The sequence below is a fragment of the Polyodon spathula genome, unplaced genomic scaffold (assembly GCF_017654505.1).
Source record: "Polyodon spathula isolate WHYD16114869_AA unplaced genomic scaffold, ASM1765450v1 scaffolds_2910, whole genome shotgun sequence".
In the NCBI taxonomy this organism is placed as follows: domain Eukaryota; kingdom Metazoa; phylum Chordata; class Actinopteri; order Acipenseriformes; family Polyodontidae; genus Polyodon; species Polyodon spathula.
Window position 1 is genome coordinate 10,001 of NW_024474375.1, and position 14,124 is coordinate 24,124.

A 14,124-nucleotide genomic window follows, 5' to 3' on the forward strand; every position below is an offset into this window, starting at 1 on the left:
CCTCCCCTGCTGTCCGTCCTCCCTTCCCACTTACCACAGAACATCATGCACGATTTCTCCAAATTTACTTTTGACCCAACAGCTTCTCCGTATGTTTTTAATAACAAGATTGCTCTATCTATGGCCCAATCTGAACATAAAAACAAAGTTGTGTCGTCTGCGTATTGTGCAATCTTGACCCTTTTCCCCTTACTCCCTGGGATATGAACCCCATCTATATCTTTATCTTTTCTTATTAAGTTTGCCAAAGGCTCAATACACAACACATACAATAATGGTGACATCGGACACCCTTGCCTCACCCCCCCTTCCTGCCTTACCTGTTCACTGAGAAACCCATTAATTTGCACCTTGCTAGTTGCTTTGTTGTACATCGTTCTAATCCACTTTACAAAGGTTCCACAATTCATTCTTTCTAGAACGGAAAACAGAAATTCGTGGCTGACCCTATCAAAAGCCTTCTCCTGGTCAACACTCAACAGACACAGAGGTAAGTCTCTTTCTTTTACCCAGCTGATGACATCCCTAGTTAATTGTAAATTGTAAGTTGTGGACCTATTCTTAACCCCACAAGTCTGGTCCTCATTAACTAGACTGGGCATCACTGCTTTTAGTCTATTGGTCATTACTTTACCCAAGATTTTATAATCTACATTTAACAGGGTAATAGGCCTCCAGTTTTTTAGCAGGTTCTTATCTCCCTTTTTATATATCAGACTTATTATCCCTGTCTTCATGGTTTCTGGCATCTCTCCATCCACCAAAATCTCTCTGTACACCTCAGTTAAATCGTCTCCTAAAATATCCCAAAAACAAACATAAAATTCCTTTGGTAACCCGTCACACCCAGGAGTTTTATCAGCTTTCAAAGACTTCAATGCCGTCTCTATCTCACATTTGGTTATCTCTTGCTCCAGAAGTGTTTTCTCATCGTTATTTAACTTCTGGTCTATATTGTTCAACAATTCCTCTGCTTTTGTGTGATCTATTTCCCTTTTGTTAAAAAGTTCCTGATAAAACTCCTGAGCATGCTTTAAGATGTCCTCTCTTTTATTGATTTTCCCTGTCCCTGTTTCTAATTCAGAAATTACACATTTCCTTTGTTTTCCTTTAATACTTTGAAAAAAAAATTTAGAGCATTTTTCGTCTTGTTCTTTTTCTGTTACTTTAGCCAAAAATGTAAATTCCTTAACCTTTTTTTCGATGTTATTTTGTATTTCCTTTTTAATGTTGTTATATGCTTCTAAACTAACCTCTTTCCCCTCGTTTATTTTAGAATGCATGATCTCTAATTCTTTTTGTAATTTTCTCTCAAAATGTCTCTCCTCTTTCTTTTTCCTTTTACTGTATATTTGGCAAAACTATCTTATTTTAACTTTTACCATCTCCCACCAATCAACAATGGTTCCGAAAGCCCACTTCATATCTTTCCATGTATTATAAAAGATCTTAAATTCGTGCCTGAATTCATCACACTCTAACCCTTTCATATTCAATTTCCAATACCCCCTACCTATGTCCTCCCCCTTAATTTCAATAGAAGCCCCAATTGTATCATGGTCTGAAAACCAGTTGGGATACATGAAGAAATCCAAGATCTTAATATTTTTAGATATAAAGAAGTAATCTAACCTTTTACTCGCTCCTCTTGAGTTTCTCCATGTATGCCCTACACCTTTTTTATTGTGTCTCCTATACACATCCACCAAATCATAATCCCCCAATACCTTTATTAAATACTGTGCAGAAAAGTCATAGTCACCCTCAAAACATGTGTTAAAATCCCCACCCATTACAACTGTGCGATTGGTACATAGAATATTAGGTAAGTGCTTAAATGTGTCCAGCCTTGTCCCTTTTAATGTAGGTGCGTACATATTCACCAGGCTAAGCTTTCTATCATTGAGCCTGCCATCTGTATACATTAATCTGCCTGGTATGATCACTCTTGTTTCCTCAATGACAAACCTGGTATTTTTAAATAATATTCCCACCCCATCTGAATGTACATTACCAATGCTCCATACTGAAGCACCATCCTTCCAGTCCTTACTAAAGCGTTCAATGTCCTCTGAATTCTTCAGGTGGCATTCCTGCAAAAAACAGACTTGAAAGTCCAAAGACCTGAGAGAAAAGAACAAGGAAGCCCTCTTACCAACATCTCTCATGCCCCTAGTGTTGACTGAAAACACGTTGAAATACATTTTTTTTTTATGTTCCATCTTCTTTACCACCCTTCTGGAACATTGTCGTTTTCTTCATGTTGTCCACCATTGAGTCACTCAAGTAATTGAGCTGGGAATCCACGCTGTTCTCCTCACTATCCACTTCTGATGGCACCAACGGGGAGCTCTCTATGGAAGACGGCTCGACACTTGAGACTTCTTCCTCTCCCACCTCCTCATTTTCCAAACACTCGTAGCTGTTGGATGTCTCAATTACGCAGACTTTGTTGTCACCTTCCAAACCCTCCTGGTTTAATTTCCTCTTTGTCGTTCTTTTTCCTCCCACCAATTCCCAACCCATCTCGTCACTTTCTTCTGTGTCTCCCCATTGTTTTGTGCCCCCAACAGGTGTATCTGAAATCACCGTACCTTGAGATGATTCGTCGGTCGCCATAGCTTCAGGTAAGTTCTCAACACTAGTAACTGACTTCTTTTTTTCCCTTTTTTCTTTTCCAGACACTCCTGCCACAGGGTCCTCAACAGCGGGAGGCTCCAACCCAACAGCCAGAGGCTCCTCCATCGCAGCCGCCGTTGTAGTCACTGGAAGATTCTCCTGCACAGCGCCTTCAGAAACAGCGCCCCCATCAGCACAGGTAGGTGCAATTTCTTCTAGAACCTCCTCAACGTCACGAAATGACTCAGCGTAAGTCTTGTGTCGGTAAGGGCAGTCCTTGAACATGTGCTCAGTGGAATCACACAGGTTGCAGGATCTGGGTTTTTTACATTCCTTTGCCTCATGTCCCGTCTCTAGACAATTTCTGCAGAAGATATTAGGGCACATTACTGCAATATGTCCCTGCTCTCCGCATTTTCGACAGGTTTTGGGTTGTCCATAATAATACAGATATCCCTTAACACCACCGATATAAAAGGATGCTGGGGGACATTCAAACCCTCCTATTTTCCTCTTAAAACGGACAGTGTATTTTCTATTCCCGTTCCACATACCATCATAGTCCATCTCTCTTACTCCAGCACCTAAAACATCGCAGTATTTAGTCAGAAATCGCCGAATGTCCTGCTCTTTAGTATAAGGGTTCTGCATGCACACTGTCACGGTTCTCACCCGGCTTGCAAACAGTGGCTCCACTCTGAAGTTTGAAATCGGAGAGATGTCCTTTGATTCCAGGCACTTGGTCCATGCTTCCTCGCATAAGTAGTCCCCCGCGAAAGTCACTTCATAGGTACTCCTTAGTGGAAAGTCCCGGTAGCAATAGATCTGCGCCGCTGTAACTCCCAGGAATTCAAAAATGATGTCCTTGGCAAAGCTCCTTCTTGTCATGGTGAACTGAACTCCATCCTTTTCTCTTCCAATGAAACGTATTGTATTCAGAAGTCGCGCCGAGGGGGCCGACATGTAGTCTCCGGTCGCCATCACCTTCTCTTTTCTCTCTATTTAGAAAAAGCTGCGGTCATGCCACATACTTAATCCGAGCCAAGAGGCCGAGAAGCGATGCCCACAATGGTTTTGGCCAAACGCCCCGGGCGCGGCCGCCCGCCGCAGCAGTCGTGGTACTTGCTTCTCGGGCGGGCGGAGGGAGGGAGGAAGGAAGGAAGGAAGGAAGGAAGGAAGGAAAGGTGCCGGGCTCCAACGGGGGCGACCGCCCTTTCTGTGCTCGTTCTGCTTTTAAACTCCAGGTGGAGCCCCTCCCTGAGGGGAAGGGCTGTCCAAAAATTGGATCGAACTCGTAAATGCTCCTCTCCACGGAAATCTTTAGTAAAAGGCGAAAGGTTCATTCGAGCTGTAGAGAAGCCGGAGCGTGCCTTTGCTGGTGGCCGAGCCCTTCCGGCCGGCCCAAAGGCCCAAAGGCCCTCCCCTCTGCCAAGCGGCAGCGAGGCCACGCACGCAAAACAAAAACAGGGAACTCCTCCCAAAACGCATCTGCCGTTCCGCCCCGGCGAAAGGGCGCTTTGCTGCTGCTGCTGCTGCTGGCCTGCTGCGTGTGTTAGGCCTGCCTGAATATGAAATATGAAAAAAAAAAAAAAAAAAAAAAAAAAAAAAAAAAAAAAAAAGAACGAAAAGAGCGGGAAAACGGCGCGTCCCAGGAAAGGGGAGGGTGGGGAGGGAGGGAGGGAGGGTGGGGCTCTCTCTCTCTCTCTCTCTCTCTCTCTCCTCTCTCTCTCTCCCATCTCTCTCTCTCTCTCTCTCTCTCTCGCTCGCTCTCTCGCTCTCTCTCTCTCTTTTGACCTTTCTGAGAAATGGGCACCGTTCCCGGAGGTACTGCAATACCGGGTCGATGCGTGGAGTGGACGGAGCAAGCCCCGCTTCCATCTCCCGCTTCCAAAAATCCATTTAATATAGACGGTCCCCCTATGGGGGACGTATCAGATATTAAACTGATAAGAACAGATTTTTGTGATTTTTATAATAAATTTAATCTTAACAATTAACAACACAAAAACATTCAAAAAACACAACACTTATTATAATTACAAAACTGAACACAAATCAAAAACTAACTCTTACATATACAAAAATAACTAAACAGAAACCATTACTTTACTTTAACAAAACAAAATATTCAACAAAACACAATCCTGATTCCCATTACAAAACAACAACACAGTCTAATAAAACAGTAACTAAGAAACTAAACATATATTCTAACAATACAAGAAAAGACCTTCACTTTACATATATGCAAATTTACAAACAAAAACTTACTTTTCACCCCAGAACAAAAACCCAAATACCCAATTACATTATTTTATTATTCAAAACAAAGGAAACAAAAAACACTATACACAACCAATATCATTTCATTAAAATAATCATCACACAAATATACACTTCAGCAAAAAAACAAAAAACAAAACCCTATCCCTCTATTTCTTTTCCGCCTCCCTCCTTGCTATGTCTGCCCTCCATCTAGCACGTTGCAAAATCTTATCCCTCTCAATTCCAAACTTCTCTATTTCACTTTCCGTCGCCGGTCCCTTCCTCAGCCTTTCGTTCCAGATCATCAATTCTCTAAATTCTTTCTCACAATAACAGTGCATTAAAGTATGTCTATACGTAGAGGTCTCTACGAATTTGTCACCTTTCTTCCTCTTCTTCTCCTCTTCTATTTCCATCTTCTCCCCCCAAGTTAACTTTTCGTATTCCTCCTTTTCTCGTTTCTTTTTCTCCTTAGCATCCTCCCTTTCTCTCCGCTGATCGGTTCTTCTTTTCCTCCTTTCCTCCTCTTCTTCCACACTTTCCGACCAGCTCGGACCAACTGCACCCTCACTGGAACTCTCCTCACTTCTGCTCCCGGCTCCAGCTTCTCTGTCTTTCCGCTTTTTTTTTAAATCAATCTCCGTTCCCTCCATCGCCTCACTCTCTTCTACCTTGTCCGCCCCACCATCACCTTCACCACCACCACCTACACCCACACCTCCACCCCCTTTCACTTCCTTACCACTCATACCCCCTCCACCACTCTCCACACCACCTTCCTTACTTACATCACCACCCCTTTTACCCCTTCCACTCATTCCCTCTCCACTCCCATCTCTCTTTATACCATCATCACCCTCATTTGCTCGCTCACCATCCATACCACACCCACTTCCACTCATTCCCTTTCCACTCCCATCTTTCTTTGCACCATCACCACTCTCATTTGCTCGCTCTCCATCCATACCACTCCCACCTCCACTCATTCCCTTTCCACTCCCATCTTTCTTTGCACCATCACCACTCTCATTTGCATGCTCTTCATCCATACCACGTTTACCACACTCTCTATACAAATGATCAAAGGATCCACACATGCTACAACTCTTTGGGGTGTTGCAGTCCATCGCTTCATGCCCCTTCCTCCTACACTTTTGGCAGAACGTTACTTGGCATTCATTCGCCTCATGTCCTTCCATATCACATTTGAAACACCTCCTCGGTTGCCCAGGGTAGCTTAAAAAGCCCCTGTTTCCCCCAATCTGTACCTGGCCCGGAGGGTGTACTATACCCCCCTCTTTTGTACTGCAAATCTTCAGCCTCACGAAAAATTTCCATTTCCCAGTCCAAATACCTACAGGGTCAAGAACTTTAAAAGGTCCCGAAATAATATCACAGACTCTCCCAATGTACTGTGCAACATCCTCTTGACCAACATATGGGTTGTACATAAACACAAATAATGGACGAACTTCTCTTGCAAACAAAGGGTCTCCAACATACAGAGAAAAAGGCCTTTCATTTTTCTTCCGCTGATAATTATCCCAGACGCTCCGAGCCAATTCTTCACTGCATAAAACTAAATCAAAAAACTTATCATAATTTTGAAAACAAAAAATAGACTTCACCTCCAACTTCAGTCCTTTCAGCAGCACTTCCTTCACGAAAAATTCACGTCCACCTGGCGTATCCTTCCACTCTCCAACATCCACGGTTCTCAGCTGTTTCACCAACTCCTCACTCCATCGAAACCGGATCAAATTCTGCATTCTTCTTCCCGTTGCCATCGCATCCAAATCCCAGCGCCTTCTCTTTCTCAGCAAATATTCAAAATGCTGCGGTCATGCCACATACACTTGAAATGAGCCAAGAGGCCGAGAAGCGATGCCCACAATGGTTTTGGCCAAACGCCCCGGGCGCGGCCGCCCGCCGCAGCAGTCGTGGTACTTGCTTCTCGGGCGGGCGGAGGGAGGAAGGAAGGAAGGAAGGAAGGAAAAGGTGCCGGGCTCCAACGGGGGCGACCGCCCTTTCTGTGCTCGTTCTGCTTTTAAACTCCAGGTGGAGCCCCTCCCTGAGGGGAAGGGCTGTCCAAAAATTGGATCGAACTCGTAAATGCTCCTCTCCACGGAAATCTTTAGTAAAAGGCGAAAGGTTCATTCGAGCTGTAGAGAAGCCGGAGCGTGCCTTTGCTGGTGGCCGAGCCCTTCCGGCCGGCCCAAAGGCCCAAAGGCCCTCCCCTCTGCCAAGCGGCAGCGAGGCCACGCACGCAAAACAAAAACAGGGAACTCCTCCCAAAACGCATCTGCCGTTCCGCCCCGGCGAAAGGGCGCTTTTTGCTGCTGCTGCTACACTGGCCTGCTGCGTGTGTTAGGCCTGCCTGAATATGAAATATGAAAAAAAAAAAAAAAAAAAAAAAAAAAAAAAGAACGAAAAGAGCGGGAAAACGGCGCGTCCCAGGAAAGGGGAGGGGGGGGAGGGTGGGAGGGAGGGAGGGTGGGGTGGGTGGGGTCTCCTCTCTCTCTCTCTCTCTCTCGCTCGCTCGCTCGCTCGCTCTCTCGCTCTCTCTCTTTTGACCTTTCTGAGAAATGGGCACCGTTCCCGGAGGTACTGCAATACCGGGTCGATGCGTGGAGTGGACGGAGCAAGCCCCGCTTCCATCTCCCGCTTCCAAAAATCCATTTAATATAGACGGTCCCCCTATGGGGGACGTATCAGATATTAAACTGATAAGAACAGATTTTTTTTGTTTTTAAAGTTTTTATTTATTTTCCTTGGACAGTGAAAACATAATCATACATAATCAAAACACTAAAAACAATACAAAAGAAACAATCACATAATCCAAGTCATAAAAACTTTACAATAAAGAACAGGGTCTTAGAAAAAACAATTCTTTTAAAAACAATACATAAAACCAACCAAATGTATGTGCAAAAAAAACACAGCTTCCATTTGTACCGGTTAGCAAATGTGACAGAAAAACAACCCGCTTCACCCCCTATCTTTGGACCATGAACCGGCACGAGTCCAGGTGGCAGGCAAACACCAGCAAGGGCCCCATTTCTCCTGGGCGATGTCTTCTCCCTCACGCAGCGCATCCTGTATCTGATACTCTCCGAGCCTGTGGCAAGCCAAGTTCTTCACCTCTCCAGAGGACAGAAGGTTTCCTTTAAACACTAGGAGGTTTCTCGCCTTCCACATGGCCTCTTTAAAACAGTTTAGCATGACCCATAGGTATGGCCATTCCTCTTTTGGGATGAACCCAGGCTTAACCCCATACAAAACCATTGCCTTTAGGAGCCTTCTCTTATTTAAAAAACAGCGCAGAAAAACTTCGGCTTCCCGCCAGACTTTTTTTGCTTGCCCACAGTCCCAGAACAGGTGCGCTGCCGACTCTTCTTCCCCACAGTCCTTAAAAGGACATCTAGGGGTCTTCCCGAGCTTCCTCCGAAACATAGCAGCCCTTACTGGGAGGATCTCATGCACTGTCTGCCATGCCAAGTCCTTGTGCCGATTCATGAGTCTCGGGTGAGCTACCGCCAACCAAATTCCTTCCACAACCTGTGGGTTAAAAAAAGAAACGTTACACATCTTCTCTCTATCCAGTACAAATTTCCGCACTTTCCGGGGGTCCTGCCACACCTCATTATCCAGTGTAAAAAGCTCCTCTTTCTTTAGAAACAGTTTAATTTTATTATAGTGAAAGGGTGCTTCCCATGCCGTCGGCACTGACAAAACAGGGTAAAACATTTTAAAACCTCTTAAGATCGGTCCTAAAAAATATCTCACAAAATGCGCTGTTTTGGATGACCCATACAAACATAACCTTACATGACAAATGACAAAATGCAAAAACAGGGTTTTCGTGAGGTCAGGAACCCCCTTCCCTCCATTTTTTGCGGCCCTGTGTACCACCTCTCTTTTTAGCATTTCATTCTTCCTCCCCCAGAAGAAACGCATCACGCTTCGTGTCAGGGCACACAGGACATTTCTAGTTGGAGGGAACACTGCTGACAAATACAACAAAACAGGTAAAATAACAGATTTTAAAATTAAACATTTTCCCTCAAAGGTGAGTTCCCTGAGGCTCCACAGCCCCAACTTTTGTGCAACCTTTGCTGTAACGTCCACCCAGTTCTGCATCCCAGACCCGTTCTTAAAAAATTTAATCCCTAAAATTTTAATAAAATCATTCTTAAAACACAACCCAATACTGGGTACTCTGGCCCATTTCCCATACATCATGCACTCGCTCTTATTAAAGTTGACTTTAGAACCTGACGCCCTGCAGAACCCCTCAACTGTACTCATTGTCCTCTCCATGGAGAACTCGTCTCTGCAGATGATTGACACATCATCCATATACAAAATGCATTTTACTTGTTCACCTCCACTCCCAGGTACAAACAGTCCACAGGTCTGTTTATTAGCCCTAATAGCAATGGCTAAAGGCTCAATGCTACATATAAACAGCAAAGGAGACAGTGGACAGCCTTGGCGCACTCCACTTCGGATTTTAACTGGTTCAGACGAGCTCCCATTTACCAAAACAACACTTTGAATATCTTTATACAAGATCTGAATCCAATTAACGAACCCGATTGGAAACCCCATTTTCAGCAGTACACCAAACATGTACTTGTGCGCTATCCTATCATATGCCTTCTCTAAGTCCAAATTCAGGACACTAAACGGGAGCTCCCTCTCCCTGGCATAACAGATAGTATCTCTCACGAGTATCAGGCTGTCCATTATCCTCCTACCCGGGACTGCACATACCTGGTCCTGATGGATGACTGTATCAATCACCTGCCCCATCCTCCCAGTCAGGATCTTCGCCAGCAACTTATAGTCTGTGTTAAGGAGACTGATTGGACGCCAGTTCTTCAAATCTTCTGGATCTCCCTTCTTATAGAGCAGCGTGATGATGCTCCTCTTGAAGGAAGCAGCCATTTCCCCAGCATTAGAAATCTCTATAAAAACACTCAACAAATCATATTTTAAAATACTCCAAAAGCACTTGTAGTATTCAGCAGGTAAGCCATCCTCCCCAGGCGTTTTCCCCATTTTGCTCATTTTCAAAGCTTTATCCAGCTCTTTTAGAGAAAAGCCCTTTACCAACATCTCCTTCTGTTCATTATTTAACCCTGCATTAATACCTTCAATCATTTCTTTGTAATTGCTCTCTACCACACTCTTTTCATTGTACAAATTCTCATAAAAAATTTCCGCCACTTCACACATGTCTTTATTTCCCTTCCTCACCCCACCATCGACCCCTTTTAAACCCTCCATCACCTGCTTCCTGTCAAATACTTTCTTAAAAAAGAACCTTGAACAGGTCTCTTCTTTCTCAATCCTTTCTATCTTGCTTTGCAGTATCACTGACTCACTTTTTTTATACCTTAAATGTTTTATTCTCTCTTTCACCCCCTTTATCTCTTCAGAGACTTCAAAACCCGCCCTCTCCTGCAAAAACAATCTCTGAAGCTTCCTTTCCAGCCATTTGCATTTCTCTCTTGCTTTACGCACCTTATCCCTGCCTTCATTTATAAAAAACAATTTGGTTTTCCTTTTAACAAAATCCCACCACTCACTCTTCCTTTCAAAGAAAACCTGTAGAGACCTCCACCCTTTATACTTCTCTACATATTTCTCTCTTATTTTACTATCCTCTAATAATTTTACATTTAATTTCCATACTCCCTTCCCCTTTTCACTCACCCCTCCCAGATCCAATGTTGACTTCACCATCACATGATCGGAGAAGAACACAGGCTCCAGTTTACAACCTTTCACCTCCACCCCCTCGGAAACAAAGACCATATCGATCCTGGATTTCCTAGTCCCCTGAGGGTTGCTCCAGGTAAAGCCCTCTTCAGAATGGATCCTCTTATAGCAGTCTGTCAACTTAAAATCTTTAATAATTTTGTTCAATAACACCGATGTTTTATCTAATTTAAACTCTTCCTTCCCAGCCTTCCTGTCACTCCCACTCCTCACACAATTCCAGTCACCACCCATCACTACCGGTATGGATGAACTAAGCTCCATCCTCACCAGTCCCAACAGTTCAACCCTCTGGTGTTTCTCCACAGGCGCATACACATTCACCAGTTTAATCTCTTGTTTATTACAAACCACTCTCACCATCACAACCCTCCCATCCTGCAACACACTTCTCTCTTTAATTACACACTTATTATTTTTAAACAGTATTGCCACCCCCGCATTCTTATTTTCATCTGTCCCCGACCACACTGATTCACCTTTCAGCCACATGCTTTCCAACTCTCTATATTCTTTTCTAAACCCAATCCCACACTCTTGCAAAAAGAACACATCTGCATCAATATCTGCTAGCCACTCTAAAACAGCTTTGCACCTGACCTTGCTCACCACACTCCTCACATTCACTGTAGCTATTATGAGCGCCATGTGGAACAACAAAAGGTGTGACGACATAACCATTACATTTTACTTGGCTCCATCCCCACGCTATCTGAGAACTGCTGTACGTTATCATCGTCTAAAAAAGAGGTGTCCCCAGGGTCAATACCCCTCCCACCATAAGACCTGTCACTCAGTACCGAGGAGTCAGAACCAGGAGACACCGGAGCTCCCGGCCTAGCATGCTTACTGTCCTCTTTTATTCCCTTTTTCCCTCTTTTCCCCACTTTCATACCACCTCTTACATCTTCTCCTTTCTCCAATTTCCTTTTCCCCGAAGCTCTCTCCTGCTCCATTTGTTCCTCATCAAGCTCTCCTCCCACCTCTATCTCCTCTTCACTAGACTCCCCCTCCGATCCACTCTCTACATCACTCACCACATATCCCCTTGGATGCATCTGGCCACATGGGATAGGGGTCTCGTCCTGGGTACCTGAGGGACCTACCTCCCCCTCACTCTTATTCGACCCCTCTCCGAGCCCCCCACTGTCCTCTTCTGAAGATGTAACCTGTAAATCTACTGCCAAGGAAACCCCCTGCTGCTCCTTCTGTCCGTCCCCCTGATCCATCTCCTCCTCCCCCTCACTTCCTCTCTGCTCTCCCGCCCCAGGGTGGGTCTACGGGTCGAAAGGGACTGGGAGAGGGACTGAGAGGTGAGAGGGGAGAGTGAGAGGGATTGGGTGGGAAGGTGGAAGGGAGTCATGAGGGAAGGAGAAAGGAGAGGAAGGAGGTAACAAGTGACTCTCTCCCTCTCCCCTCCCTCCCTCTGCTCCCTCTCCCTCTCCCTCTCCCTCTGCTCCCTCTCCCTCTCCCTCTGCTCTCTCTCCCTCTCTTCATTTCTCTTTGCTTTGTTAGCAAAGGAGGCTGGACAGTGCATAAAAAGATGTTCACTACTGTCACATAAACTGCACTTCCTTTTCTCCTGACACTCGCTCGCCACATGCCCCTCACCTTTACACACATAACATATAATTTTTGTGCACCCCGCCGCCAAGTGACCCATTGCCCCACACTTCCGACACAATTTGGGTTGCCTAAAATAATGCACATAGCCCCTATCCATCCCCAGCACTATTTCAGAGGGGATGGCCCTATACCCCTCATACCCATTCGGATCTGGCAACAGACTTACACGCACTCTCCAAGCACCATTCCATACCCCATCACTATCCCTCACTTTCTCTGCACCCCCATGCACCAAACAATACTTTCTCAGCCATATACACACATCCTCTCCCTGCACAGTCTCCGAACCCATCCTCACAATCACCACCCTCCTAGCAACATCAGTCAAGGTAGTCACATGAAACCTACTCAACTGATGGTCATCTTTCCCTAAAATAAACAACCGGTGACATTTCTGCAAATCACTCACCTCCCTAAAACTCACATCCCAAGTGTTTCCCTTCCCCACAGTAATAATACAATTGAGTTGATCTGGCTTGAATCCCAATTTATTCTGTAACACAGACCTAGAGAACTCAAGCCTATTAAATTCAACCTCCTGCCCCTCTCCTCTCTCCTGCTCCTTCAAGGAAATCCTTATACAATTAAAACGACGTGCCGCAAACCTCGAGGCCGCCATTTTAACTATATAAACACCTTCTCCCACAAAAAAGGGTTTAAGTTTTAAATTTAGCCAAGGCCAAAAAAAGCAAGGTATCAACCTATGAAAAAGAAAACGAAAAACAGCAGATAAGGTGCCCTCAAAGGGTCCCCCTTACCTGCTCAACAACCTGGCTCCTGGACTGCCGCCTGCCCTAGTCCTCTGCTACCCAGACCACAGCTACCAGCAACCAACGCTGCTCCCGTTTACCTTACCGATACCTTACCGATCGCTTCCAAATCGAGCTGCGGTCAAGCCACACACTTGATCTTAGCCAAAAGGCCGAGAAGCGATGCCCACAATGGTTTTGGCCAAACGCCCCGGGCGCGGCCGCCCGCCGCAGCAGTAGTGGTACTTGCTTCTAGGGCGGGCGGAGGGAGGAAGGAAGGAAGGAAGGAAGGAAGGAAGTAAAGGTGCCGGGCTCCAACGAGGGCGACCGCCCTTTCTGTGCTAGTTCTGCTTTTAAACTCCAGGTGGAGACCCTCCCTGAGGGGAAGGGCTGTCCAGAAATTGGATCGAACTCGTAAATGCTCCTTTCCACGGAAATCTTTAGTAAAAGGCGAAAAATTTATTCGAGCTGTAGAGAAGCCAGAATGTGCCTTTGCTGGCGGCCGAGCCCTACCGGCCGGCCCAAAGGCACTCCCCTCCACCAAGCGGCAGCAAGGCCACGCAAAACAAAAAAATGGAACTCTTCCCAAAACGCATCTGCCATTCCGCCCCGGCGAAAGGGCGCTTTGATGCTGCTGCTACACTGGCCTGCTGCGTGCGTTAGGCCTGCCTGAATATGAAATATGAAAAAAAAAAAAAAAAAAAAAAAAAACAAACGAACAAAACTCGCCCCTTTTTGCCGTTCGGCAGGGTCCTTCCCCCTCCCACCCCTCCCACCCCTCCCACCCCCGAAGCGCACTCTCTTTTTCTTTCTCTCCAGCTCTCTCTAGCCAAAGCGCTCTCACTCGGAGGAGATCCAGAACTTGACTCTTGACCAACGTTAGAGAAAGATGTGCACCGTTCCCGGAGGCACTGCAATAACGGGCCGATGCGTGGAGTGGACGGAGCAAGCCCCGCGTCCATCTCCCGCTTCCAAAAATCCATTTACTATAGACGGTCCCCCTATGGGGGGACGTATAATCAGCACTTAAAAAACTGATAACAACAGATTTTTTTTTTTTTTTTTGAATATTAAT

The 14,124-nt window shown here is 45.5% G+C and overlaps 5 non-coding genes and 1 pseudogene across 5 annotated transcripts; all 6 read right to left on the reverse strand.

The window, feature by feature from the left end:
• Positions 1 to 3,869: 3,869 nt before the first annotated feature.
• LOC121311085 lies at positions 3,870 to 3,987 on the reverse strand. Its single transcript, XR_005949093.1, has one exon. It is a non-coding gene; the product is annotated as a U5 spliceosomal RNA (small nuclear RNA).
• Positions 3,988 to 4,421: 434 nt separating this feature from the next.
• Positions 4,422 to 4,604, reverse strand: LOC121311071. The gene has a single exon (XR_005949082.1). It is a non-coding gene; the product is annotated as a U2 spliceosomal RNA (small nuclear RNA).
• Positions 4,605 to 6,948: 2,344 nt separating this feature from the next.
• On the reverse strand, positions 6,949 to 7,066 carry LOC121311086. The gene has a single exon (XR_005949094.1). It is a non-coding gene; the product is annotated as a U5 spliceosomal RNA (small nuclear RNA).
• A 400-nt stretch (positions 7,067 to 7,466) lies between these two features.
• On the reverse strand, positions 7,467 to 7,703 carry LOC121311072 (annotated as a pseudogene).
• A 5,716-nt stretch (positions 7,704 to 13,419) lies between these two features.
• LOC121311076 lies at positions 13,420 to 13,537 on the reverse strand. The gene has a single exon (XR_005949084.1). It is a non-coding gene; the product is annotated as a U5 spliceosomal RNA (small nuclear RNA).
• A 398-nt stretch (positions 13,538 to 13,935) lies between these two features.
• LOC121311075 lies at positions 13,936 to 14,124 on the reverse strand. The gene has a single exon (XR_005949083.1). It is a non-coding gene; the product is annotated as a U2 spliceosomal RNA (small nuclear RNA).